Source organism: Leopardus geoffroyi, chromosome X (assembly GCF_018350155.1).
Source record: "Leopardus geoffroyi isolate Oge1 chromosome X, O.geoffroyi_Oge1_pat1.0, whole genome shotgun sequence".
Classification (NCBI taxonomy): Eukaryota; Metazoa; Chordata; class Mammalia; order Carnivora; family Felidae; genus Leopardus; species Leopardus geoffroyi.
The window spans coordinates 82571672-82588065 of record NC_059343.1 but is presented as its reverse complement, the minus strand read 5'-3'; the positions used below and the strand labels follow the sequence as shown (position 1 = coordinate 82588065).

General features: G+C 37.1%; 1 pseudogene; it reads left to right on the top strand.

The window, feature by feature from the left end:
• Positions 1-9143: 9143 nt before the first annotated feature.
• LOC123594401 overlaps positions 9144-16394 on the top strand; it is a 42035-nt pseudogene continuing 34784 nt past the window's right edge.

Sequence of the window (16394 nt, the reverse complement as noted above, 5' to 3'; positions counted from 1 at the left end):
CACAACACGTCTCCAGAGGCAAGGGAAACAAAAGCAAAAATGAACTACTGGGACCTCATCAAAATAAAAAGCTTCTGCACAGCAAAGGAAACAATCAGCAAAACCTCACATACTTCTAATTCAAGGAATTCTTATAAAAATAATTCATTTTAATTAATGATTCACTTTTCTAAATATAGAGGTTTGTATATGAAACCTATATATTTTTATACTAACTGAAGACTCATCTCTATTTGTGTTCTCTGTCTCCACTGAAGTATGAAGCCCTCACTTTCACAACTGATCCCAAACTCTTCAGGCAAGAAATCCAATGGCTCACTTTTTCCATAAGTAAAGGCATAGTATATATTTCAAATTCAGTAATGACAGAGTAACTCATTTTGGACCAATCCTCCCATAGATCACAATTAACAACTCTGGAAAAAAATAACATAACTATCTGAAAGCACTTGAAAAAGACTGAAAACAAGCAGAGATTGGAGGGAGGTTGACTTTTGGAAGAGGGAATAGAATATGACTGCCTTTTTTTATGACATTTTGCTTGGTTACCTGTGGAGTGTCTAAATTTAAGATGGACATCTATAGTCTTACTTGTTTTGGACTCGGTGGACAGATTTTGGGACAACCACAGCAGCTGGAAAATAAAGAAGGAATTCACTAAAACACAAAAGCCAAAAGAAGGTACCACAAATTCTGTATAAATTCTTGGCCCAAACCTCTGGTTGGCCCCTGTACTGCATACACATGGAGAGGAAAATGCTAATATTCTGTTCTTTTAGCTTGAGCTAAAAATATTTCAGCTGGTGATGATTTCAGGAACTAGATTGAATTCAAAATTGAGCCAAGTTAACTTGCTTTCTAAAACAAATGGTCTTTAAATAAACAAAATTCAGAATCTACAGGGTATCATTCACAATATCCATGATACAGTCCAAAATTATTTGACATTTGAAAAAAATAAAAGAGTGTAACCCATATTAGAGTGGAAAGGTAATAAACAGAATTAACCCAGGATCAGCTAGATGTTGGAAACAGCAGATAATCTATTACAGCAGTACTCAAAAACATAAAGAAAAATATTCCCATAATACATGAAAACACAACAAATTTCAACTGAGAGATGGAAATATTTATAAATGGAAATGTGAGATTTGGAAAATATATTTAAGAGAAAAAAATTCCTGGATGAGCTTCACAGAATATTGGAGGTGATGGAGGAAAGAGTCTGTAAACTTAAAGCTAAATCAATAGAAATTATACAATTTGAATAACAGGAGAAAATGTTTGAAAAAATTTGAGTCACAGTGACCTGGAGACAATTCCAGAGGTCTAACATATGTGTACCTGGGAGTGGCAGAAGACAAGGGAGGCAATGGGGAATAAAAAGTATTTGAAGACATAATGATGGAAATTTCCTCAATTTGGTGAAAGTCATACGTTTACAGATACAAGAAGCTGAGAAAACCCCAAGCAAGACAAAGACAAAGAATACCACCCCTAAGCACATCATGGTCAAACTGAAAGCCAAAGACAAAGAGAAAAATCTTAAAAGAAGTTTAGGGTCAAGATAGCCCATTACATACAGAAGAGCAACAATACAAATGATAACTGACTTCTCTTCAAAAACAATGGAGGCCAGAACCTGTCAATCTATATATTTCTATCCAGCAAAAATATATGACACTAGTCAAAGCAAAACAAAGACAGTGTCATGTAAATAAAAACTAAGAAAAGTTATCGTAAGTGTACCTGGAATACAAGATAAATAATACCAGATATAAACTCTAACCTATAGGAATGAATAAAAAACAGAAGAAGTAAATATGTGGGTAAATATAAAAAACTATCTTTTAGTTCCCTCTTAATTTCTTTAAAATACAAATGATTGGGGGCACTTGGGTGGCTTAGTTGGTTAAGTATTCAGACTCTTGATCTCAGTTCAGGTCTGGACCTCATGGCCATGAGCTCAAGTCCCACGTTGGTATCTGCACTGGGCATGAAGCCTACTTACAAATACATACATGCATACATACATACATACATACATACATACATATGACTATTTAAAGTAACAATTATAACATGTGTTATAGAATTATAATGTATGTGGATGTAATACATATGACAACTATAAGCATAAAAAAGAGGTGTGGTGAAACGAAATGTATGACCACATGTTTCTTTCATTTTATGTGAAGTGGTACAAGATGGACTCTAAAAACACTGTAAAAGGTTAGTGATCTATATTGCAATCCCTAAAGCAACTGCTTAGAAATGCAAAGAGGTATAGTTAAAAAAATAAATAAAATAGAATGGAATACTAAAATCTATTGATTTAATCTAAAAGAAGAACAGAGAATTTTTAAAGGAAATATATTAAAAAATAACAAAATATTACAATTAAATCTAATTTTATTGATATTTATTTTAAATGTAAATAGACTAAACACCTCAGTTAAATATATGGGAATGGATTTAAAATGCAAGATCTAAATATAGAATTTCTACAGGACATACATTTTAAATAAAGGTTTTACATAAAGGCCAAATGTGATGAAAGTAAAAGGAGAGGAAAAGATACACGATGCAAATAGTAAGCATAAGAAAACTGTAGTGGCCATATTAATATCAGATTTTTGTTGTGGTGGCTACAGAACTCTGTGCCTCTGCTTCAGGATATAACCATGAACAAAATGAACAAAGTCCTTGCCTTTTTGGAGCTCGTGATATAGTGAAGTGGATAATAGACAATAAACAAGAAGTAATATATAGAGTATGTGAGATGGTATAAGTGCTTTGGAGAGGAGCAAGAAGGTAACAAGAGCAGAGACTCTGGAACCAATATGATGAGTTTCAGTCACAGCTCTGCACACATAACAGTTGTGTGGCCTTAGGTAAGGTACTTAAACTTCTCAGTGTCTACCTTTCCTCATCTTATAGATGGAGATAAAGTAATAATAATAATACCTCCCTTTATGTGAGAAAATAAATGTGTTAGTACATATGAACACTTAGGTGAGCACTACCTAAGTTTTCCCTATCATTTTTATTTTGTAAAATTTAATGCAGGGAAAGGGGAGAGGGAATGCCTAGGATGGGGGTTTGAATATTTTTAAGTAGTGTAGTCATAAAAGTTCCCTGAAGAAGGTGGCATTTGAGTAAATAATTATTTCTTTTTTTTTCCGAGGGAGAGAGTGAAAGAGCACAAGCAAGGGGCAGAGACAGAGGAAGAGAGAGAATCCCAAGCAGGCTCCACGCCCAGCACAGAGCCCAATGAGGAACTCAGTCTCAGGATTGTGAAATCATAACCAAAGCCGAAACCAAGAGTCAGATGAGATATCAACTGAGATACCCAGGTTCCCCAAGACATATTTCTATATAGAGGATTATTGTGTGTTAGACATATTTCTATATAGAGGATTATAATGTGTTAGAGCAGAGGCCAGCACAGGGGGCAAGTGACTCACTAAAAGTCTGATGATCAGTGATGGGTCTGGTATATGAAGCCTATGTATCTTGATTCCAGTCTTCTGTTCATCATGACTATCACTTTTATCAAACTTAATGGGAAATTGTTTTTTATTATTCAACTAAAATGTGAGATAACAAAGAAAAGCACACAGATTGAAAAAAAAAAAGTTTCAAGTATGAATTCTGTTCCTCAGAGATTTTTGGCATTTCATTCTTATTACCAATGTTCTTCCTCAAATTAACATCTTACCTTCCTCATTGTCATCACTTTCATAAACATCTTCTTTACCTTCCAAACTTAATTCCAAAATCACCATTTCTCACACACTCCTGACAAAGTCCTTCCACAGTACCAGTAGAATCACAAATTTTCTTTTTAACAATCATCATTAAGTAGTAAATGGATATTGATTCCAATTTTTTACAGCGAACTATATTATTAATTTATTTAGAAAAAATAATGAAAAGTTAAAAAGATTTTGTCTATCCATAAACAAAAAGAAGTAACTTTAAGGAAATGTGATTTGTGGGCAAGGTTTCCAGCATATTTCACAGACAGATATTAAATAAGCTTAATATAAAAATAAGTCTGAATACCTAAAAAGGTGTTATTCAAAATCATAATGGAGCTCATGATATAGTGAGTTTATATGAAACCTCTGCATCACAAACATATAAGTTTAAAGAATAAATAATTATAACATATTAAACAAAAGGTATATTATAAATAGAATGTATATGTACACATTTTTATATATGTAGTGATTAAAATTTAAAAGAACAATATATATGTTCATGTGAACCTACCTATACAGTATTATATACACAGACATATATCTGGAGAATATAAACTAAATTACCAAGGATGGACATCTTGCTATGTAATAGGATCAAAGAAATGTAACAAAAACTTTTTCACAAGCAGCACACATTTTTCTATTGCATAAAATTTTGAAACAAATACATATAACGTTTTATAACATTGTAGTTCATATCTGATTGGGAATTTGGTCATAAATTAATGTTGTAAAAATATAATACCATATTTTATATTATATATACACACACATTTCATACACATACATACACACATAATTTTAAAAGAGAGATCACAGAAAGTTTTACAAAGTATATACTTGTATGCAGGCATTTATGTATGTGCCTCACTATATATATCTATACATTTTTATTATCTCTCCCTCTCTCTCTCAGTCATACACACACACACATACACATACAAACACACACACACACACACACATACACACACAAACACACACACACACACATACACATACAAACATACACACACACACACACACACACACAGCTTTTTATATCCTGGAGGAAGATGAAGAAAAGTTCTCATCACATGACTTAATGTGATTCAATGTCTGGGGACTCTGTCTAAATTATTTCATTTGCCAAGTAAATTTCCAAAAGAACCCTTTCCTGACTAAATGATGTACAAACCGCCATTCTGGGCTTTATCACTAGATGATACTAATCTCCAATTTTTAATTTTATCCAATGAAAAAATATTATTTGGAAAAATTAAATATCTATTAAAAGTTATTATTGTGAAAGTGTATGTAAAACAAAATCATGATTAAACCCATTTACTCAGCAGTTTTCTTCTTTTCTATGGTTCCACAGATGAAAATCATATTACCAGGCTGGGGTCAGAGCAAAGGAAGAAGGGGTTCAGGTACCACTACTACTGAGCTGTGAAGGTACACACAGTTTTCCAGAGATGCCCAACAGCCGGGTAGTGGATCTCCACACGGGATTCCCTCAGGGACAAACCAAGTCATAGAGTATTTCCTGACTGTGATACCCAGTTAGGGTCTCAGATTAGCTCCATGCTCCCCTCTTTCCCTGGTTAGTGCCCCCTTACCCTCAGGTCTCAGTTTAAGCCTTGCTTCCTGTGGGAAGTGTCCTCAGCCTAGTGGTTTGATTATCCTTAGCCATCTGGTAACTCCACTAGCTCACCATTGCCAGATACACTTTTTCATTTGCAAAGGATCCAATGGGAGTGAGTTCAAAATTTCTCATGGGCTGTGGCTTCACACAATGCGCTGAGAACCCTAGAGCTTTCAAATGGCTTATTTGGAGCTTTGCCCCAGGATTCACCTCTTCCACTTTTGAGAAGGATGCCCAGGACACGGGCCATTTGAGTAATGGAACTGCAGAGCTGTTCCATAGAGAACAACTGGGGCACGTACTGTAGAGAACCTGTGGAGGCTGCGGATTGATGCTTCCTCCTCTAAAAGATCCAATGAGAGCTCTGATGTGACTCTTCTTTTTACCACACACGGTTTTCCATGGCAAAGACCACGTGAATATTCTAGAGGTAGAGTTGCAAGTTTTAAACGATTTATTTTGTGGAATACTGTTGAAAATATATTTCCAAAGTGTATAAATGAATTTGGAAAAGAGGAAAAATTAAAAAGGATATTTTTTTTTAATTTTTTTTCAACGTTTATTTATTTTTGGGACAGAGAGAGACAGAGCATGAACGGGGGAGGGGCAGAGAGAGAGGGAGACACAGAATTGGAAACAGGCTCCAGGCTCTGAGCCATCAGCCGAGAGCCCGACGCGGGGCTCGAACTCACGGACCGCGAGATCGTGACCTGGCTGAAGTCGGAGGCTTAACCGACTGCGCCACCCAGGCACCCCTAAAAAGGACATTTTTTAATGTTTATTTATTTTTGACAGAGAGAGAGACAAAGCATGAGCAGGGGAGGGGCAGAGAGAGAGGGAGACACAGAATCAAAAGCAGGCTCCAGGTTCTGAGATGTCAGCACAGAGCCCGACGTGGGGCTCAAACTCACAGACGGTGAGATCATGACCTGAGCCGAAGTCGGACGCTCAACTGACTGAGCCACCCAGGCGCCCCTGGAAAAGAGGAAAAATTAAAGAAGCAAGCAAAATTCTCTATTACATTCTGGTTACATATAATCCTCTATATTCTTATTAACTGTGTGTATAATATGACACTGAATTATCTTTTAATCTACATAATAATATTGAATCTCTTGACATAACTTCAGGTTCCAGATGGTGTTTCTCTCTTTACAGATGAGGAAGCTGAGCCTCACATCCCAGGCATGGCTGAGACCAAAACACCTGAGTTACCTATGCTGCTTTTGTGATTTCATCAAATGCCCACAAGGACTCTGTGAGGGAGGGTCTTCTGCTCAGTCCCTGGATGGGGGGCCTGAGGTTTGGGGAGCTTAATGCCCTATCCTGCCATCTTTCCATTTCCTGGAACGCTCTCCAAAATCACCTGACATAAGCCCAAATCCCATAAGACTTTCCTAATGCCCTCTTATTGAGATACTCCATGGGTCTCCATGGTGTGCATTCTCCCTAATTATAATGACAGAAATGCCTAAATTTGGTTAAAGGTATATTACTGATAATCTTTTGGCTAAAGAACATTGACCGAAAAATGGTCCTGAATTGGTTGGTCATCTCAGAGTGGCAATGCAGTTTCCTAAGCTTGGTACTCCTTATTTCCACAGTATCTGGTCTCCATGTTAATCAAAGATCTTTACAGAACAGAGCCCATGGTGGATGCCTATATCCAGGAACAGGTAGATTGTGGTATGATATGGAATGTGATGTGGGAAGACAGAAAGCAAATAGGAGACCCAGCCAGAAGCGTCCAGAGGCAGCTGCTCTGTTCATTTCCCTATGCCCTGGAACACTCTGTTTAGGGATAGCTGGGGCTATGGAATTAGTGTGGGTTTAGGTCTGTGAAAAGGCATTTCCTGTGCATTGCTTCTTTCCTTCCCATTATGCATAAAGGTATCAAGTTGATGGACACTTCCAACAAGGTGCACTTCTTACAAGGGTTCCTGGTGGAGTGGGGGGTGGGCCCCCCTTCCTGTCCCCTTTCAGGGCCTAGGAACCTCTGTGGGGAAGGAGCCCCAGAAGCATCTGCAAGTGTCCAAAAGGAGAAGCCATGATTATGCCCTTTTCCATCCCTCATCTCCAGCCAGTTTGTGTGTCTTCACTCCAAATACCTCTAGATCCCGTGTTACTCTTTGCTCCCAATACTTTGTCCCAGAACTCATCTCTGACTGATCAGATACCCTTAACCCTGGGATCCCTGCCTGTGGTCTCTAACCCCAAAGTACTGCATGACTGCTGATCTTCCTAAATTTGGATTCTATTGATCTTATTTGACTGCCCATAAATCCTTAATGGCATCACGCCCTTAATGATCCCAGAATTCCCCTCTATTTATGGTTCCTTGTCATCTCACTGTCTTGTAACCCCTGTGCTGGAAAAACAGTGGTTAGATGTTAACCCTTCACCCTCTCAGTGGCCATATACAAAAGCAGAAACCTCACACCTAGAGCAGACAAGGTTAGACACTGTCCCCACTCCTTTAAAATAAAATAAAGTGGGAACAAGTGATGCCTGGCTGTTCTTAGCATCCTAGCCTGCATCTGAAAAGGTGGTGAGGTAAAGGTAGGAGGACACACCTCTAACCAAGTATCTCCTAGGTCAGGCAAGGCTTTGATCTCACCCGAACTTTCTGGAAGATCATGTATTATCAAAAAGAAGCAAATACATAATAATCGTACAATTGCTCCTAAACCGGGATGGTCTCAGCCCCCTGGAGTGTCCATTCAGTTATTTCTGAGCCATGTCTGCTCACCTGGGAGCCCCCAGTCTTCACCAGTCAGATTGGACTCCCCGCCCCTCCCTTCCAACCAGCCCCCATTAGTCCTGCCCACTGTGCCAGGCCCAGCTCGTCTTTGGGGAATCTCTGACGATTCCAGTGAGCTCTTCCTCCTCTTTATACATTAAGGAGGTTCTACAGAGGTTACCTCCACAAAGACCTGGACCATGTGGAACCATTACCATGACCTCTGCAACCCCTGGGCACTGGAGGTGTGAGGAGTGACATATGCTCAGTGAACACCCATGTGATAGTGTAGGACATGCAGGGGAAGGAACTTACCCTGGGATGGCTCAGGCACTGAGACCCAGGAAGAGCTGCTGACCCGCATTCCAGTGTCCTTCCCAGCTGATCCCCAGTCACCTCTTCCTGGGCGTCAAGATGTTCACAGACACCCAGGTCATGTGCAGTCCTGATGCGGACATAGAGAGTAACAACTGAGGATAGGAAAAACATAATTGTTCCATGAGAAACAATTGAGAAAAAGAAACAATGAGAGAAAAAGTACTTTGTGCCGGCACATCTCCATTACACTGCATGTCACAGAGATGGCACTGAAATACCTATGTCAAATGGATGGGTATGTGCGGTTCCCTTCCTCTTACAGTTGCAAATATTTACTAAAACATGATAATGCTATTTAGATTGAGAGAGAACATCCTTTTTAAAGATCAGAGTAGTTGGGATGGGAAGGAAGCAAACATTGGTATTGTGGGTGATGCACCAAATACCATGTTGAGGTCTTTACAAAGATTTCTTCTTGAACTCTTCACAACACTCCCTTGAGGTAGAGGTTAGAATTTCTTTTCAAACATCAAGAAGGAGAGGCTGAAAAAAGTTAAGTAGATTCTCCAGCCTCACTCAGCTGATAACAAATAAAACTATTATCATCTCCCTTGTTTGCCTAACTCCAGGGCCCATGTTTGTAACCAGAAATGCAATTTCCCCCTTAGATGCATGATATAGGCAAATAGAAATGACAGGTGCCACTGGTGAATGTACAGCCACTCTGGAGAGCAATATGGCAACACCTAGGAGGTATGTAGTAAAGCTGAGTGTGATCCTACATAATAATCCAACAATTGCACAACCTTCATACACAATGTGAAAAAGTAGTTGACATGTGAACACCAGGAAACAAATAACAAGAATATTCTTTGCAACACTGTCATAATAAATCTTTAGGGGGGAAATGCCCATTAATACGACACCAAAAAAATAGTATATTCATTGGAATCATATATAGATGTGAACATCAATAAAATATAACTACTGGAATCAGCACATAGAGCATCTCAAAAACATAAAGTGGTGTGACAATAGTAGGGAATACAAGGACACTTACATTATGAGATCCATTCTGATTCAAAGGGTGCAGTCATTGGTAATGAGAATATTAAGAAAACTAGGAAAATCATAAAACCCAATTTTAATAGAGTGTTTACCTCTGAGGAAGGGAAAGTACAATCAGAGAAGAGTAGACAATGGTATTCCAATGTAATTAGAGTACAAATTTCCCTCTTAAAGTGCCTTAGCTGCATTCCATACGTTTTGGTATGCTGTGCTTTTATCATTCATCTCAAAGTACACATAGAACATCCTCCAGAATAGACCATATGTTAGGTCACAACAAAACCTCAAAAACTTTAAAAAGACCAAAAGCATACCAAGTATCTTCTATGATCACAAAGACATGAAACAAGAAATCAATAACATGATGAAAACTAGAAAGTTCATAAATAGGTGGAAATTAAACAATGTCCTTTTAAAATACCAATGGATAAAAAAAATTGCAAGATAAATTAGAAAATACTTTGAAACAAATGAAAATTAAAACACAACGTACCACAATAACTTATGAGATGAAGTGAAAAAAGTGCCCAGAAGGAAATTTATAGCTACAAATGTTTACATTAAAAAAGAAAAAGATTTCAAATCAGTAACCTACATTTACACCTTAAGGAAACATAAAAAAGAGAAAACTAAACCAAAACATGTTAGAGGAAAGAAATAGTAAATATTAGAACAGAAATAAGTGAATAGAGAATAAAAAAACAATAGAATTGACAAAACCAAAAATTAGTTCCTTTAAAAAATCAATAAATTGACAAAGCTTTTGTTATAATGGCAAAAATAGAAGCTTTGAATAACTGAAATCAATAATGAAAATGGGGGCATTACTACTGACCTTCCAAAAATAAAAAAGTATTATAAGACAATACTATGAACAATGATAAACAAACAAGTTATATAATCTAAGTTAAATGGACAAAGCCCTAGAAAAACACAAATGACCATAAATGACTCAAAAAGAAAAGAAAATCTCAGCAGACCTATAAGAAGTAAATAAATTGAATCAGTAATCAAAAACTTCCCAACAAAGAAAAGCCCAGGATCAGATAATTTCATGAATAGTTATTACCAAACATTTAAGGAATCAACACCAATCCTTCTCAAACTTTTCCATAAAATAGAATAAAAGGAAATACTTCCTAACTTTTTCTATAAAGTCAGTTTTCCTCTGACACCACAAGAAAAATATAGGCCAATATCCCTTATTAATAAAAATGCAGAAACCCTGAATGAAACAGTAACAAACTGAATCCAACAACATGGTAAATGGATTACACACCATTATCAAGTAAGATCTATCCCATGAGTGAAACATAGTTCAACACAAGAAAATCAATAAATGTACTATACCACATTAATAGAAAAAAGGGAAAAAAAACACAATCATCTCAACTGAGTCAGAAAAAGCATTTGACAAATGGAACACCCATTTAAGATAAAAGCACTCAGAAAACTCAGAATAGAAGGGCACTTCCCCAACATGATAAAGGACATTTATTTTGAAAAAAAAAAAAAAAAACAAACTCAAAGCTAACATTATAATCAATGGTCAGCAACATAAAACTCTTGCCCTAAGATCAGTAACATGACAAGGATCCCCTTTTTTCACTACTATTCAACATAGTACTGAAAATTCTAGTCAGAGCGATTAGGCAAACAGAGAAATAAAAGATATCTAAATTGGAAAGGAAAACTTAAAACTATTTCTACTGACAGTTGACATGATCCTATATACAGAAAATCCCTAAGAATCCACAAAAATCTACCATAACTAACAAACATATTCAACAAATTTGCAGGGTATAAGATCAACACACAAAAATCAGTTGTATTTCTATACATGAGCAATGAACAATTTGAAGAGTAAATTAAGAAAACAATTTCATTTGTAGTAGATTTCAAAGGAATAAATAGAAACAAATTTAACCAAGGAGGTGAAATATATGTACCATGAAAACTACAAAATATTGTTGAGAAAATTAAAGAAGCCCTAAATAAATGGAAAGATATGTTCATGGTTAGAGAACATAATATTGTTAAGATAGTAATATTCTTGGAAGCAGTCTTCAGATTTGACACAATCCCAAAAGATATAAAAGCATAAGTCCACACAAAAACTTGAACACAAATGTAAATAGCTGCATTGTTTATAATAGAAGAAAAGTGGGAAAAAAACAAATGGATAGCAAAATGTAGTATATTCATTCAATAGGATATTATTTGGCAATTAAACATGAAGTACTATTGGGGCGCCTGGGTGACTCAGTCGGTTAAGCATTGGACTTCGGCTCAGGTAATGATCTTGTGGTTCGTGGGTTCAAGCCCCACATAGGGCTCTGTGCTGAAAGCTCAGAGCCTGGAGCCTGTTTCAGATTCTGTATCTCCCCCTCTCTCTCTGCCCCTCTCCCACTCACGCTCTGTCTCTATCTCTCAAAAAAATGAATAAATATAAAAAAAAACCTTTTTTAAATGAAATACTATTATACTCTACAACATGGATGAATCTAAAATTAATATAGCTTAGTGAAATAAGCCAGACCCCTGTCCAAAAAAGAATATTTACTATATGATTCCATTTCTATGACATTCTGGAAAATATTAAACTATGGACACAAAAATCCGATCATAGATTGTCAGAGAATTGGTGGAAGGGAAGAGGAGATTGAACTCTATCAGATGATAGGAATGTTTATATCTCCATTTTGGTTGATGGATGCCAACCAACTGTATGCATTTGTCAAAGTTACACACCTAAACACCTAAAAAGAGTCAGAGGGCCTATATGTAAAGTTTACCTCAATAACTTAAGTTGAAAAAAGTAAACCACATTTAAGACCACTTCTGAGTTAAAGAGGCTGGTAGAACACTTAGAGAAGAACTCTTGTAGAAACCACAGGAAACATTTAAAAACAATTAAGACAGCGATTTTTAACATTTGGTTATTTTTGTTCCCCTCTATGCAAAATTTCTGGTTTTAAAATAAAATAAGCAAATTATTTTATTTTATTTTTTATGTTTATTCATTTTTGAAAGACAGAGAGAGACAGAGCACAAGCAGAGGTGGGCAGAGAGAGAGGGGGACACAGAATCAGAAGCAGGCTCCAGGCTCTGAGCTGTCAGCACAGAGCCCGACGCGGGGCTCGAACTCACGAACTGCGAGATCATGACCTGAGCCGAAGTCCTGACGCTCAACCGACTGAGCCACCCAGGCGCCCCATGAGCAAATTATTTTAAAAATTTAATGATAATAGCTAAAATAATAGTAAGTTAATGTATAATTTCCAGAGGAGTAGAATTAAACCAAGGATTTTAGAGGAAGAAAAGCCTAAAAGAATCCATAAGATTGCAAGAAAGTAGAAAAGAAGAAAAGCATAGAAAAAGCAGGAGAATAGAAAGGACAAAATAAAAAGAAATCCAAATATACAAGAAATCATCCTAAATATAAATAAACAAACCCAGCCATTAAATACAGTACTTGGTTGATTTGCAAAAGACACCTAAAATATAATGACACAGAAAGGAAAAAATAATTCCAGATATAAGGAGTTAACAAGATTTACTACTAAATAACAGCATCAAAATGTTGAAAGTAAAAGGACAGAAAAGATATGTCAGGCAAATACTGAACAAAGAAACCTGATGTAGCTATATTATTGCCAGAAAAAAATAGTCTGTAAGACAAAGCATTATTAAGGATAATGAGGGTCAGTACAGAATGATGAAAGGTATAATTCTCCCAGACGGTATCACAGTTATATGTTTTTATGCTTCCTGATAACACAGCTACAAAACCTACAAAGCAAAAATTGATGAATTACAAAGAGAAATTGACAAATCTACCATTATAGTGAGAGTTCTGAACATTCCTCTCTAATTGATATATCAAGCAGACAAAAATCAGTAAAAACATAGAAGACTTGAAAAATAAAATTAACATTTGATCTGATGGACATAGGATTCTGCACCACAATTAGAGAAATCAAATTCTTCTCAAGCATTTTGTAAATGAAACATTTATAAAAATTGACATTATACTAGTCCATAAAATAAGTCTCAAAAAATGTATAAGCTGATTCTAAAGTACATTAGGAAGAACAAAAGTGCCAGGAATAGCCAACATAATTCTGAAGCCAGAAAGATAGGAAACTTACCCTACCAGACACCATGACACATTAGAAATCTATACTAATTAAGATAGTGTGGGGGAGGCTGGGTGGCTCAGTAGGTTAAACATACGACTTCGGCTCAGGTCATGATCTTGCCTACTTCACCGTTGTGAGTTCAAGTCCTGCGTTGGGCTGTGTGCTGTCAGCTGGGAGCTTGGAGCCTGCTTTGGATTCTGTGTCTCCCTCTCTGCCTATCTCCTGCTTGTGTTCTGGTCTCTCCAAAAATAAACAAACATTATTAAAAAAAAAATGACATGTGATATAAGCACAGGGACAAATAGATTTGTCAGATAAAATAAAGAAAGCCCAGATAAATTGGAATTTCAGATAAATAGTGAATGTGTATTTTTTTTTATTATATGAAATTTATTGTCAAATTGGTTTCCATACAACACCCAGTGCTCATCCCAAAAGGTGCCCTCCTCAATACCCATCACCCACCCTCTCCTCCCTCCCACCCCCCATCAACCCTTAGTTTGTTCTCAGTTTTTAACAGTCTCTTATGCTTTGGCTCTCTCCCACTCTAACCTCTTTTTTTTTTTTCCCTCCCCCTCCCCCATGGGTTCCTGTTAAGTTTCTCAGGATCCACATAAGAGTGAAACCATATGGTATCTGTCTTTCTCTGTATGGCTTATTTCACTTAGCATCACACTCTCCAGTTCCATCCACGTTGCTACAAAAGGCCATATTTCATTTTTTCTCATTGCCACGTAGTATTCCATTGTGTATATAAACCACAATTTCTTTATCCATTCATCAATTGATGGACATTTAGGCTCTTTCCATAATTTAGCTATTGTTGAGAGTGCTGCTATGAACATTGGGGTACAAGTGCCCCTATGCATCAGTACTCCTGTATCCCTTGGGTAAATTCCTAGCAGTGCTATTGCTGGGTCATAGGGTAGGTCTATTTTTAATTTTCTGAGGAACCTCCACACTGCTTTCCAGAGCGGCTGCACCAATTTGCATTCCCACCAACAGTGCAAGAGGGTTCCCGTTTCTCCACATCCTCTCCAGCATCTATAGTCTCCTGATTTGTTCATTTTGGCCACTCTGACTGGCGTGAGGTGATACCTGAGTGTGGTTTTGATTTGTATTTCCCTGATAAGGAGCGACGCTGAACATCTTTTCATGTGCCTGTTGGCCATCCGGATGTCTTCTTTAGACAAGGGTCTATTCATGTTTTCTGCCCATTTCTTCACTGGGTTATTTGTTTTTCGGGTGTGGAGTTTGGTGAGCTCTTTATAGATTTTGGATACTAGCCCTTTGTCCGATATGTCATTTGCAAATATCGTTTCCCATTCCGTTGGTTGCCTTTTAGTTTTGTTGGTTGTTTCCTTTGCTGTGCAGAAGCTTTTTGTCTTCATAAGGTCCCAGTAATTCACTTTTGCTTTTAATTCCCTTGCCTTTGGGGATGTGTCGAGTAAGAGATTGCTACGGCTGAGGTCAGAGAGGTCTTTTCCTGCTTTCTCCTCTAAGGTTTTGATGGTTTCCTGTCTCACATTCAGGTCCTTTATCCATTTTGAGTTTATTTTTGTGAATGGTGTGAGAAAGTGGTCTAGTTTCAACCTTCTGCATGTTGCTGTCCAGTTCTCCCAGCAGCATTTGTTAAAGAGGCTGTCTTTTTTCCATTGGATGTTCTTTCCTGCTTTGTCAAAGATGAGTTGGCCATACGTTTGTGGGCCTAGTTCTGGGGTTTCTATTCTATTCCATTGGTCTATGTGTCTGTTTTTGTGCCAATACCATGCTGTCTTGATGATGACAGCTTTGTAGTAGAGGCTAAAGTCTGGGATTGGGATGCCTCCTGCTTTGGTCTTCTTCTTCAAAATTCCTTTGGCTATTCGGGGCCTTTTGTGGTTCCATATGAATTTTAGGATTGCTTGTTCTAGTTTCGAGAAGAATGCTGGTGCAATTTTGATTGGGATTGCATTGAATGTGTAGATAGCTTTGGGTAGTATTGACATTTTGACAATATTTATTTTTCCAATCCATGAGCAGGGAATGTCTTTCCATTTCTTTAAATCTTCTTCAATTACCTTCGTAAGCTTTCTATAGTTTTCAGCATACAGATCCTTTACATCTTTGGTTAGATTTATTCCTAGGTATTTTATGCTTCTTGGTGCAATTGTGAAAGGGATCAGTTTCTTTATTTGTCTTTCTGTTGCTTCATTGTTAGTGTATAAGAATGCAACTGATTTCTGTACATTGATTTTGTATCCTGCGACTTTGCTGAATTCATGTATCAATTCTAGCAGACTTTTGGTGGAGTCTATCGGATTTTCCATGTATACTATCATGCCATCTGCAAAAAGCGAAAGCTTGATTTCATCTTTGCCAATTTGGATGCCTTTGATTTCCTTTTGTTGTCTGATTGCTGATGCTAGAACTTCCAGCACTATGTTAAACAACAGCGGTGAGAGTGGGCATCCCTGTCGGGTTCCTGATCTCAGGGAAAAAGCTCTCAGTTTTTCCCCGTTGAGGATGATGTTAGCTGTGGGCTTTTCATAAATGGCTTTTATGGTCTTTAAGTATGTTCCTTCTATCCCGACTTTCTCACGGGTTTTTATTAAGAAAGGGTGCCGGATTTTGTCAAAGGCCTTTTCTGCATCGATTGACAGGATCATATGGTTCTTCTCTTTTTTTTTGTTAATGTGATGTATCACGTTGATTGATTTGCGAATGTTGAACCAGCCCTGCATCCCAGGAAT